This window comes from Nannospalax galili, unplaced genomic scaffold (genome assembly GCF_000622305.1).
Source record: "Nannospalax galili isolate Female #2095 unplaced genomic scaffold, S.galili_v1.0 scaffold683, whole genome shotgun sequence".
Classification (NCBI taxonomy): domain Eukaryota; kingdom Metazoa; phylum Chordata; class Mammalia; order Rodentia; family Spalacidae; genus Nannospalax; species Nannospalax galili.
Genome location: NW_008349093.1, coordinates 1,278,220 through 1,290,588, shown reverse-complemented (window position 1 = coordinate 1,290,588; position 12,369 = coordinate 1,278,220).

Below are 12,369 nucleotides of genomic sequence, written 5' to 3'. Positions count from 1 at the left end.
ACATTATTTTAAATGGTGGAGTCTTCAGTGCGGAATGGCTGATTAGAGAGCCAGAAAGCACTGATAAAGGGAAAGTGCAAGCTCATGGTAATGTGTGAGAAACATTCTTTCTTCATCTACTGCAAATATCTTGGGCACAAGTGTGAAAGGCAAGAATATAGAACCCACAGCAGGCCAGAGGCAAAGCCAGGATTTGAACTGAGATTGGTCTGTCTTGGTTTTAGCCACTACACTAAGCACAGGAATAAAGTCCCTTGGGGGAAAATCTGAGTGATCAAAGGGTGTAATTCTGCTTCTTGTATTTGGGGGGAGGGGAGGCTTAATAATAAACATGACACCTCTGCTGGGTTGTAGTTCACAGCTAATTGGTAGAGTCTACTCAAGGCTGTCCATAGGCCTCTGTGAGTTTTAGAAGGAATGTGCTTGTAGGAGGGCAAAGGTCTCCCTGGTACACTTTCTTTTCCTCACTGTACGTAACATAGCTATTTTTGATTACTGCGCAAGGATATTACATTCTACTTAGAAGCTGCAATTCACTGGATTATGAAATTACCATGATCAAGTCAGTAAGACATTGGCATAAAGATAGATTTGTGGATCTTTGGCACAGAATCAAGAATACTAAATAGATCAGTCTTACAATGATAATTATTTTCAGTAAGTGTGCTAAAATAATTAAAAATAATTGAATTGTGAATGGATAATTTTTTCAGTATGAGGTACTAGGCAAACCAGTCTATTATTTTGTCATTTTTTTCTTTTCCTTATTATGTGTAATAAAGTTGGTTTTGATTTTCATACAAGTATGGCTGTTTGTTTAGAAATTTAAAATCACTGGGCCACAACGGGATTAAAATAGAAATCAACACAGAAAGAAGTATTAAAACTCCCAAATATGTGGAAATTTAAGCAATGTACTTTGAATAATCTGGGAATCACTAGGGAAATTTCACTAGGAAAATTAAAGAATATTTGAACTGAATGAAAATGCACCATATTAAACTGTAAAAATGCAGTGAAAACAAAGATTAGAAGGAAATTTATAGCTTTAAATACTTTTGTTGGCAAAGTAGAAAGGTCTAAAGTCAGTAGTCTAAGCTTCCATTTTAAGAAACTAAAATACAAAGACCAAATTAAAGCCAAAGAGAGTAGGAGGAAAAAGATCAGAGAATAAATCATTGATATAAAATAGACAACCAAATGTTGGGGCCCGTGAGATGACTCAGTGGGTGAATGTGCTTGCTGAGCAAACCTGACGACCTAGGTTGGATCCCCAGAACTAACATAATGGTGGATGGAGAGAACCAAACGTCAAACAACTACTGAATGGAACTCGCTTTATTTTTTTATTTGTTATTTTTATTTTATGTGTATGTGTGTATTGCCTGAGTGTAGGTAAATGCACCCATGTCATTCAATGCCTGTGGAAGACAGAAGAGGCTTTCAGATCCCCTGGAACTGGAGTTATGGACAGTTGTTAGCTGCCATGTGGATGCTGGGATTCGAACCTGGGTCTTCTGCAAGAACAGTCAGTGTTCTTAACTGGTAAGCTATCTCTCCAGCCCTGGAACTTGCTTTATAGACCAGGCTGACCTTGATCTCACAGAGATCCACCTGCTTCTGCCTCCACAGTGCTGGGGTTAAAGGTGTGAACCACTATGTCTCACTCCTGAAAATTTTTTGGTAAAATCCAAAAGACAGAAAACATGAACTGGTTTATTCATTTAAATTGTCAAACCATCAGAATAGAAATGAAAAATTCAAAACATAGATATATTACTGCATCGATATCACTATCCTAAGGTCTATAAATACTCAACTATGTCAAAGTAAATTTATTCAAAACATCTACCTTTTATGATTCATGGGGTTATTCAGTGAGGAAAGGGGCTGGGAGAAATACGTAACTAGAAGTGGACAAATAACCTTGCATCCAATAAATATGAAGCATTGATGTTTGGGTCCAGGACAGGGGCCCTTGGTCGGTCCCTAAATCACACTCAGAAAATATTTTTGTTTTTTCTTTAGTGACAGGGTGTTGACCCAGTTGACTTTTGTCTGAAGAGCCTTCTCAGGAGGGTTAATGCAACAGTCCCTGGGCACTGCTTCATGCTGCTGAATCTCTGCAGTGGGGCTGTTATTTTTAGCAAGCTTTAGTCAGAGTTCCTAAGAACCCCAACGTTTGCAAATTGTTGTTCTTCAAGAGTCTTATTTCTATTTATCTTTCTGATTCATCTAAGTCTTTAAGGAGAATTAAAAAAAAATCCTACTATTGAGCTAATAAACGATGACAGCTTAATATGCTGTGTTAATGCAATATTTACATTTTCAATATTGATTACAGAGATCAAGTTCTTCATCTAAAGGAGTGAGCTTTAGGTGGTAGCTTTTTAGGAACCCCAATTGGCCAGTATAGATAAAGAAGAGTTTACATCATATGAGTGAATGCTGTTTCTCTAATTTAAGGTTGGATTTGCTTCTATGGCTGTGTTGTGTCCTGGCCAGGCACTGGTGAGACCCTTGAACTTGTGTTGGCCATTGGGGGCTACAATAATCCCCTTATGTCCTTGCTTTTGTGAATAAGTCTGCGCTGCTTGACTTGCTGGCTTAGAAGTCCCTATCAATGAGAAAAAAAATCATTAACAGAGTACAAGACACTATTCTCTTCCATCTTTGATTGAGACTATACTTTGTGGTATGGACTTGCTCCTGTGTGTGAGTTTAGATCAGCAGTTCCTAAACATGCTCACAGGAACACTGGTTCATCTGTTTTCTTAATAACCAATTTATTGAACCACTTTTATACACTCAGTCCTATTATATATTGGGATTACAGTAGGGAATTAAAAATATCTGTGTTCCTCCAGCTCTTGTAATCTACTTATGAAAGGCATGCATGGATTGAGAAAAGGAGAAGTATTTGTGGCCAGTATTTTTATTAACTGTAGGGGTTCTTATATGCTTTAATATATTATTGTGCATTATAAATTATTACAGGAGTGCATCAGAGTTTGAGGGTATGAGGCATTTAAAAAACTGATTTGACCATGGAGCCTCTAGTTATTAAGGAACTTTTGAAAGAAGTCATATTCTGTAGAAAATATTCCCACAAATGTAATTCAAAATCTGAAGAATGAGAGGATTTCTCATTGTTATCAGTGTTGTTTGGGGGTTTAGGAGGGAAGACAGCAATTTCTCATACAACTCAGAGGCATTTATTTCTTCTCTCATTTCAAGTAATGGTATTTTTATTTATTTAATGAATAATTCCACCAATGCTTAAGGCACAAATACATTGTACTATAGTGATGTGAAGGACAAATAAAGGAAGTGTGGCTGATAGACTGACTGTGTGGTAAGAATGGAGAAAGTATGGGAAGGAAACTGCAAGAGAATACATTATCCAGAAGTCTGCTCTGGCCCCATGGCCTTGGTCCCTGGTGTCATTCCTGTGGTTACATTATACACTACATGGAAAAGGGGATTTGGCAGATATAATTAGTGTTACTGGTTAGTTTACCTTAATAAAGGACTACTCAGTGGTCCTAACACAATGACATGAACTTTTGTAAAAGCAAAGAGTTTTCTTGGGCTGATACCTATAATTTGACCTTTTGTTATTCTGGCCAGAGGATCTAGCCAGGACACAGGCCAGAGCTTCTGATCTGTAGAACTTTATTTCTTGTTTTAAGCTGCTGGGTCGGTGGCAATTTATTACTCAGCATAAAAACCAAAACAAAAAGCTAAAATGCAGCTATGCCTCTCCTTTGACAATGAAGAAATGGAAGCCTATGGAAATAAAACGATTCACTTCCTGTGAGTGTCTTAGTTGATGCTTAGGTTTCAACTTTATTTTTTAAATTAAGAAAATGCTTTATTTATTATTTTTATTTCATGTGTGAGTGTATTGCCTGTGTTGTGCAATGCCCAAGGAGGTCAGAAGAGGGCATCAGATTCCCCTGGAACTGGAGTTAAGGTTGGTTGTTAGCTGCCACGTGGGTGCTGGGAATCAACCCCCAGTCCTCCGCAAGAGCAGCATTACTCTTAACGATTAAGCCATCTCTGCAGCCTCTGAGTTCGAACTTTAAGAAGCAGTGATGATTTTAATATTCATCTCTCTCCTGAGGTTTTATCTAGCAGACCATTTCTACTACTTGCATGGTATCCAGTAGGTACAGCCTCCCTACCCTCCAAGAGCTTTGCTGCATCACAAGGGGGATCCCCAGGTAAAGAGAGCTGGTATGTGTGGAATGCTCTGGGAGCTATGTCCCAGAAATGGGGTGGGCCCTCTGCATCTTACTGGTAAAAAAGTATGTATATTTTCTTTGAAGAGTTTGCTTATGTGTGATATTGTGAAACCCTATTATTGCCACAGAATCTCTATAATGAGCCTATAGATTTTAAGACACGAGCCACTGGTCCTTTTGTTGATGAAAAAGTTGGTGTCAGAAAAGCAGGGATGACTTGTCCAAAGTCACACTGAGAAGCAGTTCAGACCTGCTGTGAACTCAGTTCTACTGGCTCCAGACAGCATTTCTTCTGGTACTGTATTTCCTTACATATATTTTATAAAAAGAAGTCATTATCTTCTCTTCACACATCATAGTCTACAAGCTCCATGGAGGACAAAGAGTTCATTCAAGCACAGTCCATTTTCAAGGGGGAGAAACTCATTCAAACTAGTTCAAGCCTTAGGGGAACATCTGATAATCAAACATGGCTTTGGTTTCCCCAGGGCTCCAGACCCTGATCCTGTCAGCATGCTCTTCTCCACCCTTAGGGTGGCACAGGATACTTTTCCACTCTTCTGAACATTTATTTCTATATCTGTTTGCCCAGGGCCCATGCGATCTCCATAAAGTGGAGCCTTGGAGTTTACATTCCCCGTTGAACTTCTTTTTACCCTCATTTCATATGGCTGTTCATTTGGTGAAGAAATTCAGGCATCCGGATTGGGATTGGTTGTCCATTCCTTCCTGCAGGTGGAACAGTATCTTTCAGAAGGTGGAAGGATGTTATTAAAGAGTACACCTGTAGAGATCACTTGCTACAAGTGCCAAGTGAGGGTGGCTGTTATCTAGCTGAATGTAGAATTTAAGAAACTGCCTCTTCCTTGGCAAGATGTACCATATTATAAAAATCCCTTTCCCTTCCCTCCCATTCTCTATAAAATTCTATTATCCAAAGACTACTTAGGTCATTTCCTTTGTTTCTTAATCTTTAATTCAGCTCTTTCGTCTTTTAGCTTTTCCATTGCTACTTTTGTCTCTCCCCTTGGCATTAGAACATCCGCGGAGGACATTCAGGACGTACATTTCGTAGCTTCACTGTTCCCCGGAATTATCTTCTTTCTTTGCCTGTCCAGAGTTCAGTCTCAACCTTGGTGAGTTCTGGCTTTGAGGGCAAGGACTAAAAAGCCATATCTGGAGTGATGGTAACCAGATGGGATGATGTTGATTGTATTTATTCCAAGGGCTCAGCTGCTTGGCTTATGTGAATGCCAGGTGATGTTCATGAACATGACTTGCCTGGGCTCTAGGGCCATATCTAGCTTTCCAACTCTTCCTGTGATTCACCCTCACTGGAGGCTGTTGAATCACATAATCAGGAAAAGGTACTAATACTTGGCACTGAAATTTAATAGCTCTCCTAGCCTGGGGACTTCATTAACTGGAAGGAGAATCGATGACAGGCTCTTTACGACCCTGGGCTTCCTTCTTAGAGCTCCCTAGTCCATACCAGCTGAGATCAGGAGCTACTGCCATGTTAGAATGGACATCTGAGAGAGAAAAATTTCTTTTTGTGGTTGGTTATATATCCCTAGATACTCATTGCTCTCTTCCATAACCTATGTGCAAAGATGATTGTAATTTGGCCTCTGGAAGATGAGCCAATTTGTTATAGATATTTGGTGAAACCTGACCAGGAAAAGTGAGCGAGTAGCTGTGGTATTGGAATCCCCCCTGTTTTTTGGGAAGTACGTGTTCAGCAGCATTGCCATTTTCAGTTTATTTGCTTAGCTGTATCCCTAGACCAACCGGAGTATAATGTGCTCTTTTGATTTCTGAGTCAGTTTAACATTTGTCTTGAACTTTTCTGTATTCTGAAAAACTCCTTAAAATGCTTCCTGTTAAAATTCTGTTTGGGAGCTGGAAAGATGGCTCAGTCGGGAAGTATGAGGACCTGACTTTGATTTCTATTATCTATGTAAAAACATGGGCATGGCCATGTGTGTACCTGTGACCCCAGTGCGGTGGGGTGTGGAGACAGGAGGATCACTGGGGCTTCCTGGCTACTAGAAGACCTGAAATAGTGAGCCCTAGGCTTAGGGAGGGACTCTGTCTCAAGAGAAAGGGATAGAGCAGGACACTGGACATTCTCCTCTGGCCTCTGCACGCTCCCTCATGGGTGTGTACACACATATACGAATGCAAAAACACTATAATATATACCACACGTGCAAATAAATAAAGAACTGAATAAAGAAATTCTCTTTGATTTTGGCAAATTAAATATGTGGGTTTGGATTCAAAAACCTGGGTTCTGAAGCTATCTTGGCTGGTAACTCACAGTGTGCGCTTGAGCAAATCAGCCTCAGGTGGTTGATCCTAACTAGCCCTACCTGCTGCTCAGCGTCAGAGCAGAGCTCATCAGGAGTTGCTTTGCTTTGTCTGTACGTAATTTTCCAGGATGGTGCAATCTAGGCCTTTAGAACAAACAAAAGTTCAAATCCTCTGAAAAACAGAAATTAGCTTTTGTGGTCTTAGGCCAATGTGTGCCTAATTTTCCTTTTCATGTGAGAAGTTGGGCAAGTATTAGTGCATAGAACTTTGTTAAGAGTTCAGTGAAGTGGTTAACATACAATATATGTTGTGGTACACCTCCCCACCTTTCCAGCACATCCTGACTGCTTCTTCTATTGCATTCATAGAATTCATTGATTTTTTTTTAGATTCCAGGTGATTGCCTTATTCTTTTTGTTTAGCACCCTCCCCACCTCAAGACACACATACAGGCTTTATGAGGTAGAGATATTCGCTCATTTCATTTACTGTTCTAGCCTTCGTATCTGAAATAGTATCTGGCAACTATAAGCATTCTGTAAATAGATGGATATTAAATGGATGTGGCTCCTGTAGAGCAGGAGTCAGGAGACTTTTCTATGAATAGCCAGCTGTAACTATTTTAGGCTCTGCAGGCTATGTAATCTGTTACAACAATTCAACCTGGCTGTCATAGCATGAAAACCCTTTATAGACACTCCATACACAAATGGGGGTGACTGTGTCCATATAAAACAGACCCTAAGCTGAATTCGGCTTGTAGACTCTAGTTGACCTCTCCTTGTTGTGGAGCCACAAAATAGATCTAAATTCCAATGTGTCACTCAACTAAGTCATTCTAATTCAGCTTCTCAAACATTTGGCCTTTCATATAATGAAGAAAAGGGAAAAGTAATCTAAGATGTCTTTTCTTTACCCACGTTAGTCCTATCCTAGGAAACTGGCCGGGGACTTTGTCCAGGTCCTGTAACCTTGGGTTGATTTTGGCACCTGACAAATGCTGGCAGATTCAGGGTTGGGAGGAGATTAAAGTTTGGATGTTCCTTCCCAGCTCCTTCCTTGCTGCTAGTGTTTTGGAGACTAAGTTGTTCCTCTACAGCCTCAGAATTTTGCTGGCTCAAATCCCAAAAACTCAGGTGAGTTTTTTTCCTAGCTCTTTCCACACCTTTGTGAACAGCCTCCATACAAAATTTACTTTTCTTACATACTTTAGATGGAGCCATCTGGTTTTAGCCAGGTTCTGGACGCCTGTGCTATCCACAGGCAGAACAAAGAGTGGGAAGCCAGCCGTGGCTTTCCCTGTTGCCCATCTACTGCTGCTGCTGATCACAACTCCCCAGCTGCAGCCTTGGGGCTGTTCTGTAATTTCTCTTCCCTCCCGGGAAGGGTTGGGGGAAAAGGAGTAGCCTGCACTAATTAGCAGGCAACATAGCATTGGTGTTCTACTTTGTCTCTTAACTCAGCTAAGTGGAAAAAGAGTATCAACTGTTTTTGTTCTAGACTTAGCTTTCTCACTCAATATTTCTATGTCTTCGGACAAGTCATTTTGCTTCTTTGAACCTCAGAGTACTTATCTTTAAAATAGGTATAATAAACTCGTATCCAGTATGAGTGCAACCTAGTAAGGAAAATAACAAAAGTAGTTTATAGAAGATGAACTGGTACCAAAAATAGGAATTATGACAATTATAGGTGACTTTTCTCCTTCTTCTGTTTCTTAAATTTAATAAATGCTAATTATTTTTATTAGTCTCTGCCAATTTTAAAGAGGTTCAGGAAATAGAACAAAATGTTTTATCTGAGTGTGCTTAAGAACTACAGAGGGCCACCGGGATGAAGATTATCATTGCTAATTCCCCCTGTGGTTAAAGGGATCTTAAATGGATCTCTCTTTTGCTTGTCCAGAGGTGGCTGCTTTCACCAGACCCTTCGATGGCATGAGCTGACATTATTGGAGTTTGGCAGAGGCCCTGATGCACCATCATTCCTATGGTACCAACCACCCTGAGTACTGACCCTGCACCAGTTACCCCATCAAAGGATGAGGGGTTTTCCAGAAGCACCTTCCACAGAGGCAGTCCCAGACATGTCAGAGCGCTGCATGAGGGAAGCCGGTGTTAGTCAGAAGCAGTGTTCCAGCCCTTCCAGTCACTGCATTCTTTTGCCTGAACTTCTCCTGTGCTGTGCTCAGTTCTAAGAACTTCTCTGTGAGAGGGCAACGAGAGCAACGAGTGCCATGCATGTTCTGTTAATCCTTCTCTTGTGTGTGACTGGAACCTTTCCTTTGTGTCTACACTGCATGGGGTTTTAGTGTTTGCCTTTATTCTCCCTCTCAACAAATGACTCAGGCCAGGCATGGTGGCACATGTCTTTAATTCCAGCAGATGGCAGGAGGTCGAGGCTAGCCTCGTCTACATAGCCAGTTCTAGGCCAACTGGGGATGCAGGGAGAACCTGCCTCAAACAAACATACAAAAAAAAAAAAACCAAAACAACAATAACAAAGAGATGACTTAGATATAGGTAACCCTTGGATTAGACTTTTCTATTTACGCACAGGGCAAGAGCGAGAGCGAGAGCGAGAGCGAGAGAGAGAGAGAGAGAGAGAAATCAAAGTTTCATTTACTTCTTCCTCAGAGTCAACTCCTGTCATGAAATGAATTTGGGTTGGTTTTTTATATTAATATTTTCTGATTTGGAAGTGATACATTGTAGTCTTTTAATTGCTGCCATTAAAAATTTAAAGTGAGCCTGGTGTGGTGGTGCTCGCCTTTAATCCCAGCACTCGGGAGGCAGAGGCAGGCGGATATCTGTGAGTTCAAGGCCAGCCTGGTCTACATAGTGAGTTCCAGGACAGCTGGGGCTACAGGGAGACCCTGTATCAAAAAGACACAAAAATAAAAATCAAAGTGAACGTGTTTAATGCAATGTAGCACACACATAGACATTGTACTAACCCTCAGTGTGCAGCTTGATACATAGCTGTGGTGGGGGCTGAGAGCAATTCACACCAGCTACAGGCAGTGGGGAGGTTCACAATAGAGAATTTAAGCGCGTGAGGAAAACAATCAGCCTATGTTTTAATATCATCATGTACTGGGCATTTTACTTATTTAAATATTTTTATTAATTCTTTGAGAATTTCATGCAGTGAATTTTGGTATTTACTCTAACTCCGTTAATTCCTCCCTAACCCTCCAACTTCCAACTTCATGTTTTTTTTTTTTTTTAATTTAATAGCCTATCGACTCCAGTGTGTGCTGTTCATATATTTCCGTGTACGGAATATTCACCAGAGTGTGGTCAGCTTAGCCAGGTATTGCACCCTTAAAGGAGTCTGACAATTTCTCCCCCAGAAACCATCAACTGTCCATAGCTCCTCAGTTGGTGGTGGGAGCTTATGAACCCCTTCCCACTCCATGCTAGAATGTTAATTGGCTTGGTCTTTTACAGGTTTTGCGTGGGCAACCACAGCTGCTGTGAGTTCAGGAATGCAGCAGCCCAGAAGATACCATTTTGTTTGGGTCTTCTTTGATCTCTGGCTCTTATATTTTTCCTGTCCCCTCTTCCATGATGGTCCCTGAGCCTTGGCGGGGGTCGGGGTGTGATGTAGATGTCCATTTGTGGCTGAGCATGTCACATTCACTTATTCTCGGCACTTTGGCCAGTTATGAGTTTCTGTGTTAACCACTATATATTGCATAAAGAAAGCTCTTCAATGAAGTCTGAGCACTGCACTAATCTGTGAGTAGATTAGTAGTACATGAATTTAGAGGGAAGTTTGATACTATGCCCTTTTAGCAAAATGATAGTAGTAGGTTCACCCCTGGGGCCTGTGAGCCCAACTGTGGGTTTTTGGCTGGATTTTCAGTATCAAGCATGTGTTCTTGTGGAATGAACCTTAAATAAATAAAATAAATAAATAAATAAATAAATAAATAAATAAAAAGTTCCATGATAAACACATATTTAAAAAATTTATGCACCAGACATTTTAAATAATGGTAATGATAAAGTACTCATCCGATCATCCACCATTTATTCTTTGGCAATTTCATGCGTGTGTACAAGTATCTTGATCATATCCATCTCCAACTCCCCTTTCCCAATACTCTCTCCTGTTCCTCCTTCCCCTTCCTCACCTCTCATAATCTATTTTCTCCTTTCATGTCCTACACACAGTATATACACACTTAATTCTGGATTCCACATATGAGAGAAAACATGCAATATTTGTCATTCTGAATTTGACTTATTTCACTTATCATAATGATATCCAGCAAATGTCATATTTTATCATAATGATATCTTGTAAATGTCATATTTTTACTCCTTACAGCTGAATAAAATCACATTATATATGGAATATATATATTGTATTTTCTTTAATGTTTCATCTGTTGGTGGATGTATAGACTGGTCCCATATCTTGGTTATTGTGAGTACCGTTGCAATAAATATGGGTGTGCAAGTATCTCTGTGGTATTCTGACTTGGGATCCTTTGGGTATATACTGAGGAATGGCATAGCTGGATCATATGGTAATTCTAACTTTAGTGTCTTGAGAACTTTCCATATTGATTTCCATAGTGACTGTGCCAGTTAATTCCCATCAGCAATGTATAAGTGTTCCTCTTTCCTCGAAGCTTTCTTTTCTTCTTCTTTTTTTCATATTTTATTTATTATTTTTATTTTATGTGTATGAGTGTATTGCCTGCATGTATGTGAGTGCACCCGTGTCGTGCAATGCCACGGAGGTCAGAAGAGGGCTTCAGATTCCCCTAGAACTGGAGTTATGACGGTTTGTAGCCATCATGTGGGTACTGGGAATCGAACCCATGTCCTCTGCAAAAGCAGTCAAGTGTTCTTAACCACTGAGCCATCTCTCCAACCCCCAAATCTTTCTACTCTTAATCATAGTCATTCTGACTAAGAGGAGATGGAATTCCAAAGTAGTTTTAGTTTCCATTTCTGTTATGGCTATGGACGTTAAACACTTTTAAAAGTATCTGTTGGTCATTTCTATTTCTTCCTTTGAGAACTGTCTGCTCAGTTCATCAGGCCATTTATTGATTGGGTGATTTGTTTACTGGTTTAGTGTTTGAAGTTCCTTATAGAGTCTACATATCAGTTTATTGTCAGAGGTACAATTGACAAAGACTTTCTTGCATTCTTTTGGCTATGTTTTCACTTGCTGATTGTTTTCTTTGCTCTACAGACTTTTTAATTTCACGGAATCCCATTGTTTTAGTTCTTTGGATTATTTTCTGTGCTTTTAGGATCATTTTCAGAAAGGCTTTGATAATGTCTTTTTTTGAGATTGAAATATATACTTTAAAAATATTTTATTTATTTTTGTTTTATGGGTATGAGTGCATTGCCTATATGTGTCTTAGTGTATTTGTGTCATGTAATGCCCATGGAAGTCAGAAGAGCGCCTTGGATTCCCCTGGAACTGGAGTTAGGATGACGACTGTTAGCCACCATGTGGGTGCTGGGAATTAAACCTTGATCTCACAGAGATTTACCGGCCTCTGCCTCCTGAGTGCTGGGATTAAAAGCAGGCATCTCCATGCCCGGTTCAGAGGGAAAACTTCTAACAATTTACCACTGAATAAAAAGTTTGCGGGATTTTTAGCAACCATCTTTTATGAGATCAAGTTCCATTCTACTGCTTGTTGGCTAAAATCTTACGTTTCCATTTTCACTTGAATATTGGCATTTAGTTTTATCAGCTGTTCTTTGATTGTTATTTTTTATTTTTCTTGAATTTTTGCAGTTTCATATAATTTGATGGTATTTAGATC